This window comes from Apodemus sylvaticus, chromosome 9 (genome assembly GCF_947179515.1).
Source record: "Apodemus sylvaticus chromosome 9, mApoSyl1.1, whole genome shotgun sequence".
Classification (NCBI taxonomy): domain Eukaryota; kingdom Metazoa; phylum Chordata; class Mammalia; order Rodentia; family Muridae; genus Apodemus; species Apodemus sylvaticus.
The window spans coordinates 78,853,188-78,870,771 of NC_067480.1; the positions used below are offsets into that span (position 1 = coordinate 78,853,188).

Here is a 17,584-nt window from a genome sequence, read left to right on the forward strand (position 1 = left end):
TCTTTCTCTCTGTCTCTGTGTGTCTCTCTTATACACAAATAAATTAATAATAAAAATTAAATATTAAAAATATGCTAATAAAATGTTGAACAAATTATCAAGTAGATATAAAAAGTGTGTCAAGGGCTCAGAACAGAAGATCTGAGTTCAAGTCTCATTCCACCTGAGGAGCCCGCGGCCTCTTGCTTATCCCGCCATGTTTCCCCTGTGACGGTGGCTGATACCCACTGTCTATGAGCATCTACCTTTCCACCCACGGAGCATGAGGAACATTGCTTGAATCCCCCATCCACAGACAGACAGACAGACAGGGGAGAGTTCAGAGAACAAACTTTTATTTTGCTAAAGTCATAAAAACAGTAATTGGGAACACCAGGCACCGAAGTCTAGTCGCCAGCAGCACCAACTGAAGTGGCAGCTTCTGGTTTCCTTCCAAAGTCAGCTGTGTCAAATGTTTTCCTGAAGCAGACGAAGGTAAAGGGATGTTTTGCTAGAGCAAACATGTGAAAGGATGCATGAGGTGAAGAAGGACCTGACAGACTGTGGCTGCTGCTGCTGGATGGTATTGGTGCGCCTTGCCATTCCTCCCTAGTCATTATTTGTTGTGACTTCATAGAAAGAAATGCACTACAAACTTCTGATGGCATTCTGGTGGCTCTTTGGCACTTCCGTGGACTCGGGCTGATTGGCAGAGTGATGTCAGCTGATACAGACTCAAGTGGAGTTTTGCTAACACAGACTCTCAAGGTGAGGGAGAATATGTGGTGTTTGGAGGGACTATAAATAGGACTCAATGGACAATGATGGTGGGCTTGCAGAGCCAATGTCACAAGGCTTCCTTGGTCTTCATCTTCATCTTCACTGATCTTTACTTTGATGAGAGAGACACTCCTCCTGACATTTCTGCTGGTCCTTGACGATCCTGTTGACCCGTGCTGATTTGGAAAAGGTCTGGTTGTTTCTGCTGGGTCCTGCCATCACTGCTGACTCCTGTTTGCGATCCTGACACTGCTGAACTGGACTGCTGGTATCCTGAGAAAACAGATTGAATTTGCTCCAAAGAACTATTGCAAAACAGGTCTACCTCCCCCATGTCCTAATAACCTTTCTTTTCCACTATCTCTGGTGGGTGGTGGACTAGAAGGAAGGTTAAGGCATTTAAGGACCCTTATTAAAAGCAGGATTTGAAAAATCTGAGCCAGCAGCCCTGCCCTTCTGCTGACCTGCCATGCCCCTGCTACGGCGACACCAGGAGCTGCGGTGGCAAGCCAAGCTCCTGACAGCTCCATTCTCTCTGTGCGGCAACAAGTTCTACATGGGAATAACAGCCTCTGTTCAAAGTGTGGAAAGCAGACTAATGTGTTAAGTGTCTGATGGAAGGGAAATGAAAAAGACCCTGCAGAATGAAAGCCGGAACAGGAGACACAGTGCAGATACATGGAGTTTTCACAGAAACTCTGCGTCCGCTCTGTAGTAACATAAGGGAAAGACCAGGAGAAATGTATATTTACTAGTGAGACATTAAAAAGCCCAAATTGGCCAAGGAGAAGTAGGAACCAAGCAGACCAATGAGAGTACAGAGACTACAGGATGATTAAAACCTAGAGTTATAAAAGGCACCAGGAACAGATGGTTTCACAGCTGAGCTCTGTGTAACCTTTAAAGAACAAATAACCCTGGTGTTGATTAAACTCTTCCAAATCACAAGGAAAGGCAGAACGCAGCAGCTCACCTGAGGTGACCAACGACGCCTCAGAACCAGAACCTGAAACAGGTCTCCTAGGGAGATGCAACTGTAAACCGATAGTTCTCATGAAGTCTTGTGTGAAAGTTGGGCATTAAACACTAGCAAATGGAAACTGGAAAAATGTTGGCATCAAGTGGGTTTATCCTAGGAGCACACGGGTTTATATAACAGAAAAACAATGAATGCAATTCATTGCATCAACACATTCAATGAAATAAAAAAAATCTCCAACACAGAAAGAGAATAGTTTTATCCTTTTGAACAAAATTCAGAGTGTCTTCTACAGACAAGCTCCCACACATGTTGTCCAATCCCAAGAGGTCAGCCCTGGACACATGCACATATGAGCAACACCAAATGAACTCAATTGATACTGTATGTGTGTATACATGTGTGTGTGTGTGTGTGTGTGTGTGTGTGTGTGTGTGCACATAGCATAATAATTCTAGAAAGCGGGCTGGAGAGATGGTTCAGTGGGTAGGAGCACTGGCTGCTCTAACAGAGGACCCCAGTTCAGCTCCCAGCACACACATGGTAGCTAACAACTATGGTGACTCCGACTCCAGGGGACCTGTGCACCACCTCCTCTGGCCTCCTCAAGCATCAATGCACACATGCAGGCTAAACACCTATGCACAGAAAGTAAGAATGAAGAAGTCTTTAAAATAATAATTATTAAGGAAGAGAAGGTCATAAATTTGGGAGGAGGACATAGGAGGAGGTGGAGGGGATGAATAGGGGCATGAAGTTATTTTAAAAAATGATTTTCAAGTACAGAGTGTGAAACCAGCTTCTAAACTCTAGGGACTATAGCCATGACTGAAATTGACAAGAATTCCCCTTATTTTCCCCCAAATGTTAACACTTCCTCTTAGGATCATTAGGACTCAAGAGGCTGGGACCAGTGATTCTGCTCCATGGGTAAAGGCGCCTTCCCCCAGCTCAGAGGTCAAGGGGAACACCTTTAATCCTAGTTTTGGGGAGGCAGAAGCAGGTGTGTTCAAGGCCAGCTTGATCTATAGAGCAAGTTCCAGAACAGCCAAGGCTACACAAAGAAACCCAGTCCACCCCCACAAAAAAACAGAAAGCAGCAAACAGACAGACAGACAGACAGACAACAAAAGGTGCCTTTGATCAAGCCTGAAGACCCAAGTTCAATCCCCAGGACTCACGCTGTGCAAGAGAAACAACTTTTAAAAATCATTGTCTGACCTCCACATAGATACATCTAAAATTAAATAGTATGTTTTAAAAAAAAAAAAAAGACGAAGGAAGCTCACAAAACTTAGAAGGCTCAGGAAGTGCTTGAACCTTGGGAAATTCACAAGACCCCTCCCAAGATTATAAAAGCAGGAAGTAGTTGTTGGAGGGGAGAAGATTTTTCAGTGTAGCTGCCTACAAGTTGAATAAGGAGCTATAAGGTTGCAGCTATTTTAAGTTGCAGCCTATATTGGATTGGATCTTTAGATAATATAGTTACCTTTAAGTCACCCAACTGATAACATTACTAAACATTTAGATCCAAGCTAGATTTAGATGGAATCATGGCTTTGGTCTAATGTCAGTTAATATTTGTTCATGTCTCCCCCAGGTGGGGGGGGGGGGCGGGCGGTGAGGGGATTATACAACATGAAGGTTGGATTCTAACGAGAAAGGAAGGCCATAGACCAGATGCAGAAAAGAAATTCCTTCCATGTTAGTTGCAAAGGATAAGGGGAAGCAAGGAAAGCTGGGATGGATGTCTTAGCTAGGGTTTTACTGCTGTGAACTGACACCATGGCCAAGGCAACTCATAAGAACAGCATTTAATTGTGACTGTCTTGCAGGTTCAGAGGTTCAGTCCATTATCATCAAGGCAGGAGCATGGCAGCATCCAGGCAGACATGGGCCTGGAGGAGCTGAGAGTTCCACCTCTTGTTCCAAAAGCAGCTACGAGTAGATTGACTTCCAGGCAGCTAGGATGAGAGGATCTTAAAGCCCACTCCCCCCAGTGGCACACTTCCTCCAACATAGCCACACCCACTCCAACAAGGCCACACCTCCTAATAATGCCATTCCCTTGGTCAAGCATGTTCAAACCACCACAGGTGGTTAGTTGTAGATGGAGTTAGAATGTAGTTAGAATGTAGATGGGATGTTCAGGGAATGTGTTACTGGAAGAAAGAAATGAAACAAGTGATGGGGGTTGTCACACATGACAGCCTCACCAAACCTCTGTGGGATAGCAGGGTCAACACCCAGAGAGGCTGTCACTAGGAGGTACTGCTTCTCTGGCTCCAGATCCTACCACACCCCAGTTGTCTCTCCACACTATGTAGGTTGCATATTACAAGCCAGCTGGGTGATCTTCCATCAGAGTTGTTAATCTCCTCTGTGAGTCCAAGACCCTAAAGACCCTCCAGTACCACAACTGGCGCTTGAGGGTGATACACAATGAAAGAATGTCTCTCTTCTCGGGCAACCCCACACCTGAATGAACTCACAGAGCTGAACTGGCTGCAACCACAAAGATCGCACTGGTTACTTCCTTTGTTTCTGTAGCAAAACACCTGACAAGAAGAAACTCATGATAGGAGAGGTTAGGTTCACCTCCTGGTTAACGGGGATACAGTCAGTTAAAGGGGATACAGTCAGCCCCGGAAGGGAGGGCTTGGCAGTGGGAGCACCAGGCAGGGGTCATGGCGCATCTGCAACCAGGAAGCAGAGAAAGCTGGCTGCTGGGCCTCAGCTCGCCTCCTTTTGATTGATCTAGGACCCTGGTCTGTGGAATGGCGATGCCTGCACTTATGATGGGTCTGTGTACACCCCAGCCCCACTTCTTTTAATTTTTTGGTTTTTCTTTCAGTGTCTTGGCTGTTTAAGTCATGCATGTTCTGTAAGAAGCCCTGATACGTTCACTGCCTCCCTAGGAGGCAGGTGGAACATGGGCTACTCACTGGGATGAATAAGTATCTGTTCAGGTCTCCCTGAGAAAAATAGAGGAACACCACCACGGCACATTCTAGAGGAGATCCGTGGTCTTCAGCTGGTTGCACCATCAATAGTAAGACCATGATGCCCAGAGTCTGTCTCCTTGCTCCATACGCTGACAGGCTTCAAAAAGAATTCTAGGATCCAGGATACAGCAGTAGCTAGCTGAAAAAAAAAAAAAACCTGCAAGCAGTTCTTCGAGCTTGCTGAGCCTGGGGATTTGCTCTATAAAAGTGAAATGTTAACATCCCACCGAGGTCGTTAAGAGGATAGGACAGAGATAATAGTCCAGGCAGGACCTCCTGTCAGAGCCGCTTCTCACTGTTGAGCCCCAGATCTGCTGAAGGTCCTTGAAGACTGGCCTCTAATGATTCTCCACCCAATCCCATCTATACTGAACACCTCCCCTCCGCCTCAGTCAGCAGGTTTCAATCCCTGTGCGCGCATTAATAAAACCCCATGTCCAAAGACCACTAAAAACACCCTCCTAGTCAAAGTGAGCTTCGGAGGACTGGGGACCCTGTGTGAAGTGCTTGCTGTGTAGGTGTGAGGACAAGTTCAACTCCCCAGCACCTCTGTAAATGCAGAGTGAGTCTGGAGCCGCACCTACAATTCCAGAGCTTGAGTGACTGGGAATCCCTGAAAGCAGGCTGGCTAGCCCAATTGTGAGCTCAGTAAGAGATTCCGCTTCAGTAAAATAACGTGGACAGTGAGGAAGGCACCTCATGTCAGCTTTGGAATTTCTGGCTCACATACACACATAAACCAACACATATGTGAACATACAAACACATGTGCACATACATCGCATACATGTGCAAAAAAATTAAGAGCATTTTGGAGACTCCCTAAACAGGCAGAGTGTGAGTCACAGGGGACCATCTGTGGGTGGGGTTCGGGGAGTATTTCTTAGGGCTTAACTTCCTGCAGAATGGCCAGGTGTGGCTGAGACACTGGACTGTCCTCCGCTGGTGCCTGTGGGAGAGTGGGGATACTTTCCCAGGCAGGCAGTTATCTTAATCAAGGAGGCAGGAGGGAGGGAGCCAGACCCAAATTATCATTGTTAAGGACACAATCATTTCCTGTGCCAGCTGGAGCAAGGGACATCACTCATTGTGTGGCTCACACAGACCCTGCATCTCATGTGCCATCACAGACCCCCAAGAACACCTGTCTAATGTTGGTATCATGTGAAATAGTTCATGTGCTATGGTGAACCACTGGGGCAGTGCTAGGAAGCAGGCCAGCTGCCTAGATCCTCCTGTTGTTAACTTGGTTTTGTTTCATTTTTCTCAACATATAACAGTAGCTGCAACAGCTGGAACATGGAACAGTAGCTCCAACAGCTGGAACATGGAACAGTAGCTCCAACAGCTGGAACATGGAACAGTACCTCCAACAGCTGGAACATGGAACAGTAGCTCCAACAGCTGGAACATGGAACAGTACCTGCAACAGCTGGAACATGAAACAGTAGCACCAATAGCTGGAACATGTAACAGTGAGCGCCAACAGCTGGAACATGTTATAGTGAGAGCCAAGAGCTGGAATATGTAACAGTAGCACTAACAGCTGGAACACTTAACAGTGGGCACCAACAGCTGGAACATTTAACAGTGAGCACCAACAGCTGGAACATGATATAGTGAGCACCAACAGCTGGAATATGTAACAATAGGCACCAATAGCTGAAACGTGTTACAGTGGGCACCAACAGCTGGAACATGTAACAGGAGCACTGACAGCTGGAAACCTCAGGAGCCACAATCACTGTGATATACCTAGTCTCTTTTTGGTTGTTGATTTTAGGCCATTTTATGCAGCCTTGAGCTGACCTTGAACCTGCTGTGTAGCTGAGAATAACCTGGAACATCTCTCTGCCTGCTTTCCCCTTCCAAGATTGGGGACTTCAGGCTTGTGCCACCACACACGGTTCCTGCGGTGTCAACTCTCGGTCTAGTGCACGCTAGGCAAGTACTCACCGACTGAGCTGCACACCTGCCATGTTTGCCTTGCCTGGACATGCATTCCCTGCCATATCCAGTGTCACCCACATTACTTTCCAAGGACAGTTCCAGAAGCCTTCTCTCCAGTATCCAGTGAAGAAATGGGGCCTGGCTGAGACATGGTGGGTCGGGGTGACTCAATGACTGTTCCTTCAGGCCACCAGCCATGATGCCTGACTCATAAAAATGGCTTCATTTGACCCATTCAAGGGACCTGGCCTGAGAGAAACTAAGGAAAAAAGTTTGGCCACATAGACTGGAGATGTGAATCTGCCACCAGGGGCCGCGTGATCTGGGGCAGGTGGCTCCTTCTCCTCATGACCTGACTTGCACACAGAAGGGACGGGCTATGCAGATGGCACAGAGATCATGTGGTTCACAAAGTAACAGAGCATTAGCTACCTCGCCCGTCTTGGCAGGCAGCTTTGACTGATCCCCCACCTATAGTGTATACTGCCTGTGAGTCAGAACAGCTCCTGCCTCTTGCTTTGTCACCCTAGATGAGTCCCTTTTCTGAGCCTCATCTGCAGAATGGGTCTGATGTGAGAACCAACGAGGCCCCCGTGGATTAGCACAAGCCAGAGGTCTGAACGAGTGTGATGACTAATTTTTATTGCCGTAAATTCACCATGGAAACGTATCTCTAAGAGTGTTTGCAAAGACATTTCCAAAAAGATTTAGCTGAGGAGAAAAGCCCACCCCAGTGCGAGCAGAGGTGGGATGTGGACACGCCGTGGCAGCTGCCTCACACCTCTGTGATGGACCGAACCTTTGAACCGTAAGCCCAAATCAGCCCTTTCTCTCTTGGGTTGCTTCAGTAGAACATTTTTTTTCCCCAGCAAGAAGAAAAGCAGCTGACACAAAGCGATAGTCGCTCGAGCTGTGAAGGAGGGTGTGAAATCGTTGACCATTCCTCTCAAGTCTCTGGCAACAGGCAGAATTCTGGTTCCCACTCAGTCTGAAGCAGAGTACAGGCGGCGAAAAGGCTATGATGTTCCCAGGTACCGCTAATGAGGGCTTGAGACAGGAGAGTTAGCCCTCGTGGTACAAAGGGCTCCGCCTATAGAGAGCGTGGGGCCCAGCTCCTGTCCAATCCCACACTCCGGCCCCTCCCCTCTCCCCCGACCATCCCCGCGTGCCCTGATGCTCATTTATGTCCACTGGCTTGTGGAACAGCCCCGTCGTGTTTGTGAGTTTTCAGAGTTTGTAAGTACCCACAGCCATGCAGAACTCTCTCTTTCTCCAGCACAGACATTTGTCAAAAATGACGCTCCAGTCATCCATGCCACCAGAGACAGTGACAGATGTGCTCTCTGGCTCTGCTGTCCAGGCTGCGGAGGATAGATGAGGCCGCTGGCACCCGCTGAGCTAGTTTGTGCAAGCAAAGGAAACGGAGACCGGGCTAGAGACAAATTACAGCCGGGTCACTTGCCGTAGCCTCCTCAGAGCTAGGACTGCTCCACACTGGCCCCATCCGGTACCTGAAACGGGTCCAGACCAGTTATGCCCTTTGGGCATGTGTTTGGGATGTGAGTGCAACCACTGATATGATGCTATCATCAGTACCAGTATATAACATTTGACCCTTTAATCCTCAGTATCCTGCGATGGGGTCTCTGAAAGCTGAGACCAGAAACAATTCCTCCAGCATCCCACGAGTGCTACAAACAGACACCAGCTCCAAGACAGGAAAGGAGATAAAGCTGCCCCTGATATGGCAGCATGCCAGCCTCCAACAGCCGTGCTCCCTTCCTTCTTTCTCCAAACCAGCACTGCATTGTTTTCCCACACTGTCTGAACGCAGTCAGCCACGCCCAGAGGTCATTAACCTGTCTTCTCTGTGTCCAGGAAGCCAGCACCTAATCCTCCGAGATCGTGTAACTGTGTTTATATCTAGCAAAGGAAATGGACCTCATAAAACCAAGATGTCACACAGGCTCCCTGTGAATGCCACATACAGATCACCTAGTTCTCTCCCCACCCAAAAGAGGTTGTGAGGGAAGGTGTTTGTCTGAGGTCTTGCAGAAGTCCCTCCCTTTCTTGAAGTCTTTATTTCCTCATTCATAAAATGGGGCATCAGTTGGACCCACAGACACAAAAGCCTGGCCTGCTGAGATGGCTCAGACAGTAAAGCGTTAGCTGGGCAAGCATAAAGGACCTCAGTTCGAATCCCTAGCACCCACATAAAAAATCTGAATTTCCCCCACATTTGTAACACCTAGCATTGGTGTGGATGTAGGGGCAGGAAGGTCTCTGGGAGGTATTAGCCAATTAGTTTAGAGAAACAGATGATTTCCAGGTCCAGTGAGAAGCATGTGTTAAGGGGGGGGGGTGGCAGGGGTAGGGGTGGGGGTGGGAATGGTCTGAATGGACACAGCTCAGAGGTTAAGAACACATATGTACTGCTCTTACAGAGGACCTCAGTTTGGTTCCCAGTGCCCAGGTTGAGTAACAACTACCTGTAACTACAGCTCTGTAACTACAGCTCTGTAACTACAGCTCTGTAACTAACTACAGCTCTGTAACTACAGGCTCCGCAACTACAGCTCTGTAACTACAGCTCTGTAACTACAGCTCTGGGCAGCAGTTCCCAACCTTCCTAATGCTTCAGACCTTTTAATATAGTTCCTCCTGTTGTGATGAATCCCAACCATAAAATTATTTTCGTTGCTACTTCGTAACTGTAATTTTGTTACTTTTATGAATCATAATATAAATATCTGTGTTTTCTTATGGTCTTTAGAGGTCAAGACCCACAGAAAACTACTGCTCTAGGGGATCTGATGCCCTCTTCTGGCCTTCAGGGATACCTGCACACACATATCCACACAGGTACACATAATTAAATCATAAATAATAATGATGATGATAATGATAATAATAATAAAGGTGGATTAAAAAATTGAGGAAGGCACCCAATGTCAACCTCTGATCTCTACATGTACACATACACATGTGAACATTCACATATGCACACACACACACACACACACACACACACACACTACAGCATCTGGCAGCACAGGTGCCTGATTGAAGCCACACACTGTAAATCTCCTGTTCTCAGTTCCCAAATGGGAAAATGGGAGGGGGTGGGTCCCGCAGTGTAGGGACTTCCAGCCCAAGCCTTCTGCATCTCAGTGGTTCCACGTCCTCTTCTCTGCCCACTCCTGATTCCAGGCACCTCCCTTTCCTTCAGCGAGCTTGGCAACTGCTTCACTCATGAGTGGGTGGGGCAGAAGGAGCCACAGAACAGCAGGCATTGCCGCTCTTAATCACAGCAGCCAAGTGTTCCACATCAGAGAAGCTGAGCTCCTGGGACCCGGCCCTGGCTACCGCACCTACCTGACCCACCTCGTGCTCCTTCCCAAGAGCTCAGCTGTGGAGCGGGCAGCCAAGCGTTTGCAAAGACGGCCATTCCAGCCTCCTGAAGTCACGCTGGGACACCCACGCTGGGAAGGAATCTCTCTTGCTGTTCAGGCTCTGTAAACACTTGAAAAGTCATTTTCTTTTTCGATCTGTGGGCAGGATGCCACCAAGCGCAGAAGCATCATTAAAAAGAGACCTTGACAGAATTTTTTTTTCCAGCTTTTTCAGGGGCTGGAGTGGAGCTGGGTGTTGGCTTATGGTTCTTTCTCTCTCTCTCTCTCTCTCTCTCTCTCTCTCTCCTCTTTTTCTCTCTCTCCTCTCTCTCTCTCTCTCTCTCTCTCACACACACACATACACACACACACACACACTTTTTGGATAAACACATAAATCAGCATCATCTATATTCATTAGACAGTGTGCCTTGTTCAGTACAAAATTACCCCTGTTTTGCATGATTCTCCCCTTGTGATTAATATAAATGACTTAAGTTAATTATGTTTCTGCTCATGGAAAAATGTATTTGTCAAAGAGCTAAAGCATCAATAAGGAATGCACGCTGTCGTTCCAAGGAGGGCTGGATTGCAAATGAGCCACTGGGATCCTGGGAAGGGAGTCGCCCGTCTGGGGGTGTCACCCTGATGGAGGAGGTGCATTCGTATTTTCTCACAATGACAAAAACATTTTTCTTAGTTAAACACTGGTGTGCCCTGATGAGGTAGATCGATGTCATCATTATTAACCATAATGATACCTCAGACATCGAGAAAATGGTTTCTCTTTCAGATCCCAAGCTGAGCTACTCAGATATAACTTCATCCAGGCCTCTCACAGGAAATGGATGTTGTGTGTCTCTATAGCCAAACCCCCAACTGTCCTAGGGATGAACAGTTTGCAGAGGCAGAGAAGCCAATGCAGGTAGTCAGAATAGAGGAGAGACTGGAGCAAAGGCAAAATGCAAAGAATTTATGGGATCCCAGAATTAAAAAGGAAGTTGAGGTGCTAGAGCACCTGGCTGCATTCCTGGACCAGTGATAAGACTTTGCCCAGAGAGGGCAAAGATCCTCCCTGGCAGCACACAGCAACTGTGATGGCTTGTGCAGATTAACTGAGATAGGAAGACTCACCCTCCATGTGGCCTGTGCCATCTGGTGGGGAGGGTCTAGACTTCAGGAAAAGAAGAACGAAGCAGGGTGCCAGCATTCATCACTGCTTCCTGCTGGGTGCAGTGTGGCCAGCTGCCTCGCACCCCTGCCACCGTGTCTTCACCGCCATGACGAAGTGTGAGTTGAAGGATGTCCTTCCTTCCTAAGTTGTCTTTGTCACAGCAGCAAGACAGTAACTAAGACCACATGAGTGGCAGAGCTGGGTGAGGCATCACAGGGCTCTGGACTCCACACCCCTTATTTCTTTCTTATATTCTCTGTTTCTTCTTTACCACTAAGGAGCTAAAGCTTCCTTCTCCTTAGGCCGTGGCCTATGGCACTAGCACAGGTGGGAGGTCCCCCAGAACCATGGGGATACCTCTGGGCCTCTGACTTTCTCCAGAGTGTGTGGAGTGACCACTCTGTCCCTCTCACTCTGGGTTTTTCTATAAGCCAATACCAAGATGAGACTGGGGTTGTTGGTGGTCCCTGGGAAAGGGCATCCCAAAACAGACAATGGGGTGGGGCAAATTATTCAAGGACAGTCGGTGCAAGGGGCATTATGAGAGCAGATACTCTACAAGCCTGGGCTCACTCCTGCTTTGGATACTGTGGAGACTACACCTCTACTGTCTTGGGTTGAGTTGAAATGGTCATTGATGAGCACCTCCCCCACCCCTTCAGTTTCCATCCATTCCTGTCCCCGCATACCCAGTCTGAATAAACTCCCAATGAGCAGAGCATCTATGAGCCATAAATCTGAGCACATTGCTGTGAGGTGACAGGGAGCTCAGTCACCGTCAGCACCAGGCTCATGTGACCCTGAACACTAGCCAGGAGGATATAAGGGGGGTGGGGGGGGCAGCCAAAATGTCTATGACACCACCCTGATCCAGATGTTCCAGGTCCTATGACCCACCCCCTCCTGTCCATGGACACTATCATCCTGCCCTGATCCAGAATCCATTCACCTGGCTTTCCTTTCTCCCAGCCACGTTATTTTATTTATCTTCTTAAATATCAGGTCTAAGCTCCCTAAATATGCTGTAAGCTGTTTAAGGACAAAATACAAACCACCAGCATCAAGTCAGTCCATAATGAGCACCTGCTACACACACACACACACACACACACACACACACACATACACACACACACACATACACATATATATGCAGGCCCCTCTTAAGCTAGAGATGAGAGAAGTCTTCAAGAGTGTTGCAGCTCAGTGGTGGAGACAGGGATAAAGATCACACCTTATAGAGGCACTTAGAGGCTCCAAGATTTAAAAAAAAAAATGTAAGGCAGCAAAAACACTATAGTAAAAACTGGTTCTTCTGAGAACTTTGAGCAAAATTCTAGATAAAAGGAACCATGGCTGGGAACACTTAAATGTCCCTAATACCTATCCTCTTAGAAAGAAAATTATGACAATGTTGTGGAATACATGTTTATATACTTTAAAAAAAAAGAGAGAGAGACATGCAATAGTCAGTCAACAAGAACATCAAGCACACAGGCTGTGGAGAATGAGGAGGCTTGGTGACACTCAACATAGTGAAGAGGAAGGGTAGAAGAGGAGGTGAGAGATGGTCACATTTGGATACTGAAGAAGGGAGACTGGGATGTATACATGTAAGTTCATATGTGTATATGTATGCATGTGTAGATAGATAAAAAGATGGAAGGACTGATTAAAGAGATGAATGATAGAAGGATGAATGGATAGATATACAGATGATTATAACACATGGATGGATATGGCATGTGAATGGAAAGATGAATGGATTCATGCATACATAGATACATAGATACAAAGATTCATAGATACAAAAATACAAAGAAACATAGATATATAGATACATAGATAGATACATAGATACAAAGATACAAAGATTCATAGATACATAGATAGATACATAGAAGCATAGGTACATAAACAGACAGACAGACGGATGATTATAATATATAAATGGATATGACACATGGATAGATGGATGGATTGATGGATGGATGGATGGATCGATCAATTGATGGATACATCTATGCATACATAGATATATAGATACATATATAAATATAAAGATACATATATTGATACAGAAACATAGGTACATAGATACACAGACAGATGATTATAATATATGGATGATATGACCCACAGATGGATAGATGGATGGATGGATGGATGAATGGGTGGGTAGATAGATGGATGGATGGGTGGGTGGATAGATGGATGGGTGGATGGGTGGATGGGTGGATGGGTGGATGGGTGGATGGATGGATTGATGGATGGATGGATGGATTGATGGATGGATGGATGGATGGATGGATGGATGGATGGATGACTTGACAATGAATGGATATAACACATAGACAGAGAATAGGCTGGATGGTTTTAATACACCATGGACAGGTAAGAATACACGCCAATGGACAAAGATAAGAAATTCAATCTTCTGTAGGAAAAGAGACTACAGAGTTATTCATATTCAAAGCCAGGCTTTGAAGAAAATGCAAATACTGAACCAATATTACCCAGTGAGTGACTATTATTGTGTAAGGGGCTTCTGAAATGTAGATGACCATCTCTGGGCTCCAGAGAATCCTAGAAGGCAGAGCATTCCTTCTCTCCTCAGTTTTCCTTTCATGGTGAGAATCCAATAACATTTAAACCATTAAATGCAAGAAACATGCAACGGTTTCACAGGAGCATTAATTAAACTTTGGAGGCTGGAAGCTATTGAATCATCTTCTCCTTTTGGTATTAGCATGTTTACTCATCAGGGCTCCATTTTTAATACCAGTCTAATTAAAGCATGTCACCACAGTCCGTTAGTGACAACTATGGAGGAGGAGATGCATGTGGGCATGAGGATTATTCAGTCAGCGGTTCTTTGCTGAGTTCTTCTGTGTGCCAGGCAAGTCACGGGTTCTACGAGAGAAGTGTGCAGAAGAAGGGCTTCAGAGAGCAGGCGCAGCTTCCACAGTCAGTCTTCACTGCAGATCTGAATGGATTTAGAATCATCTAGGTGTTCTGTGTCAGTGTTTCCAGAAATATTTGACTAAAAAGGAAGAAACCAATCTTGGCTGCGAGTGGCACTGAGTTATAGGGTAGGGTCCCAACTGCAGAAAAGGGGAGAGGCTGAGAGCCAGCCTCCCACCCCACCCCACCCTAACCCACCCTTAACCTGCTTTCAACTTCCTGGTGATGTATGCAATGTGACCAGTCTCCTCATCTTCCTGACGTCAAGTCTTCCCACCATAAAGGACTAGACCCTCAAAAACACACTCCTCCCTCCCTAATTTGCTCTTGCCAGGTACACACTGCTCTCACAGCAGTAAGAAAAAAGAACAAACATAACCACGAACTCACACCAACAACCCAGTGACAGCCACGCTGGATTTAACTTTCCCACCCAGTTTAACCAGGCCGGTGGTCCAAAGAAAATTTTCAGGAAATGTGTTTAAAATGTGTAATCAAAATGCACAAAGTGAGACTGCAGAGATGGCTCAATGGCTAAATTGAACTCAGCAACATAACTCAGTAATCCCAAGCGCTCCTGCAGCAAAATGGGAGGTGGGGGCAAGAGGACCCCCAAAACCTCACAGGCAGGCTACTTTGAAGAAGCAGCCACAAACAATAAAAACACCTGTCTCAAACAAGGTAGAAGATGGGGCTGGAGAGGTAGCTCTGGTATTGAGAGCCCTGGTGCTCTTGCAGACTACTTGGGACTTGGTAGCTCATGACCAAGCGTAACTTCAGTTCTGTGGGATCTGGCACCCTCTTCTGACCTCTTCCAGTACTGCATGCATATGGTGAACAAACATTAGGGCACACATGTACACATACAAACTTTTTTTTTTTTTTACAATAAAACAAGATGGGAGCTGAGGACTGACATCTGAGGCTGTCCTCTGACCTTGGCGCTCACGCGTGTGCGTATGCGCATGCACTCGCTCACACATCTGAACCAAATCAGCCTTAAAAGGAGAGGTTATTTCTATCCAGGAACTTTCTAGATTCCAGCTGCATACTTTTCTCCTCTGTGAACCTCTAAGCCTCCAGACCAAAAGAACAGGCTTGCCTGGTGTGGGAAATACCAGTGTCACTCTATGAAGATTTGCCTGAGCAAGATTCCATTGTGTCTGGGGCGTTGATTCTTGAATTTCAGTAGGACTTGCTTGGATGTACAAAGATTTGAGGTGCCCAGTAATAATAATACTTTGTAATAAGGAGGGACAAAATATTTAGTACCAGAATTCAGAAGAAGAAGGTGAACCGTGTTCACAACACGTTGGAAGGAAGACGTTTAAACTGGGCCCCCAAAAATCCACTAACATTTTCCAGACAATAGGAGCGAAGGGAGAGAGAACTCTTCAAGGAGAGGCCTCCCTGCTCAGGAAGGCACTTTGTAATGGTGGGAAGCAGGGCCATGTTGAGACCATGAGGAACCAGGAACTCAGGCAGGGCGGAAGGAGGGAAGAAAGCGGAAATTTGGATGAGCAACTGCTGTAACTCCGTCTCCTCAGTCTCGGGAAAAGAGCTAAGCGCTCCGGGTCTGTTGTGATTCTTTTTCCTTTCTCTAGCTTCTACACACACACACACACACACACTCACACACACACACACACACACACACACACCTACCCCTCTTCCTTCCCTGAGCCCTGTCTTCAGCTCCCAAGTCGTCTCTCACCTACAACATTTCCCCCACACAGTAGGTGCTCAACTCGTAGGTGTTGAATTAAGAGAGGAAAAGGGCTACAGAGAGACTCCTTCCTGCCTGTAAAGGCAACAGCACTTCTGTAAGTGGATTTTACTAAACTGTATTAGTTATTAATGTGGCTTCACCAGCCCCTCCCTAATTATCAAGGCAGAGTCCTATGGATTTATTTAATCAGCTTAACACAATTACTGGGAGATTACCCCTAATCTATTTTTCTATATGCTAGACTACACACTTCCCACCTGTGCTCCCCAAGTCCTTGCTGTGTGAGTCCTGCCCGGGTTATTTCTGCTCCGTCAATATGTCCTCGGAGGACATTTCACATGTTCCTGGTCCACCTCATCTAACAGAGACCTCCTGTTCTCTCTGTCTCCCCCTCCCTCCTTCTCCTCTCTCCTTTTCTTTCCCTCCTGGTCCCTGCCTGCGACCTCCAGCCTGGTAACTGAAACTCCGCCTACTTTAAATCAGGGAGCAAAGTTTACATAGCATCTGTGAGGATCTGCTCAAGGGGATCTTGGGGGCCAGTATTTAGCATTTTAATGGTGCTAGATCGAAAAGCAAAGCGCTCCCTCTGCAAGTTTAAGGACCTAAGTTCAATCCCAGGCGTGTGTGTGTGTGTGTGTGTGTGTGTGTGTGTGTGTGTATGTGTGTGTATGTGGTGCAAGCAGACAGAAGGATGCATACCATAAGCCCAGTGTTGGGTAGGGTGGAGAAAGGCAGATTTCTGAGACTTGTTGGCCAGGCAGCCTAGCCAAAGCTACGAACTTCAACTTCAGTGAAAGACCCTGGCTCAAAGCATAGCATGGAGATCAATAGAGGAAATACCCCATCTTGACCCATAGCCTGCATGTGGGCTGTGCAGAGCTCACCCACACACATGCTCACACAGACACATATTCACACACACACACACACACACACACACACACACACCATGCACAAAGAAAAACAAAGCAGTTTTTAAGCCCTGGTACCTCGGTTGGCTTTACAAATAATTTTTTTTCATTAAGCCAAATAACTCTAGCAGCGGCCTAAAAAACAAACATTTAAAACCAGCGCAGGCAAAAATTAAAACTCTCTGCACTGAGAGGAGAGAAAATGTGTTTAACTGGAAAGCACCTGCAGGAGACATTAACATTTCCAAATTAAGGGCGCTCTGCGTTTTCACTGCATTAACACATAGCACAGCCATTTAGACATCAGAGGTGCACCTCGAGCTTTTCAGAATGTGTTTGTTTTAAGTAAATGAGACACGTGCACATGCACTCTTGTGTGTGTGCATGCACACACAATCACGCAGTCACACATGCACGCATGTACTCCCACAGTGCTGGGCTCCCACACAATTCTCTGCCCCAGCTAGTGATTCCTTTGCCACCAGGAATCTTCCCTGGGGCAGGAAACCTGCAAACGGAGCATGGAGTGTGTCTTCCATCTCTCCACCCCCACCCTGGCTCCCTTCTCTCTCTCAGCTGCCCTTCTGAGGAGAGCTTCCAACTGTCTTCTCACTTTCACTCTCCCTTACTTCCAGCCTACTTCTAGCATTTTCTCCCAGCTGCGCCCTGTCTTGCCTGCACTGCTTCCAGCAGCAATTAGAAACAGTCTTTCCATTCCTTC

At 46.7% G+C, this 17,584-nt stretch overlaps 1 long non-coding RNA gene across 2 annotated transcripts; it reads right to left on the bottom strand.

The window, feature by feature from the left end:
* Positions 1–318: 318 nt before the first annotated feature.
* Positions 319–10,300, bottom strand: LOC127692444 (uncharacterized). 2 transcript variants are annotated; one of them, XR_007979466.1, is made up of 2 exons: positions 10,078–10,300; positions 319–1,032 (listed from the first exon to the last, which is right to left on the bottom strand). It is a non-coding gene; the product is annotated as an uncharacterized LOC127692444 (long non-coding RNA). The 2 variants fall into 2 exon arrangements; XR_007979467.1 differs by having other exon boundaries at positions 10,069–10,300.
* Between the last annotated feature and the right edge of the window lie 7,284 nt (positions 10,301–17,584).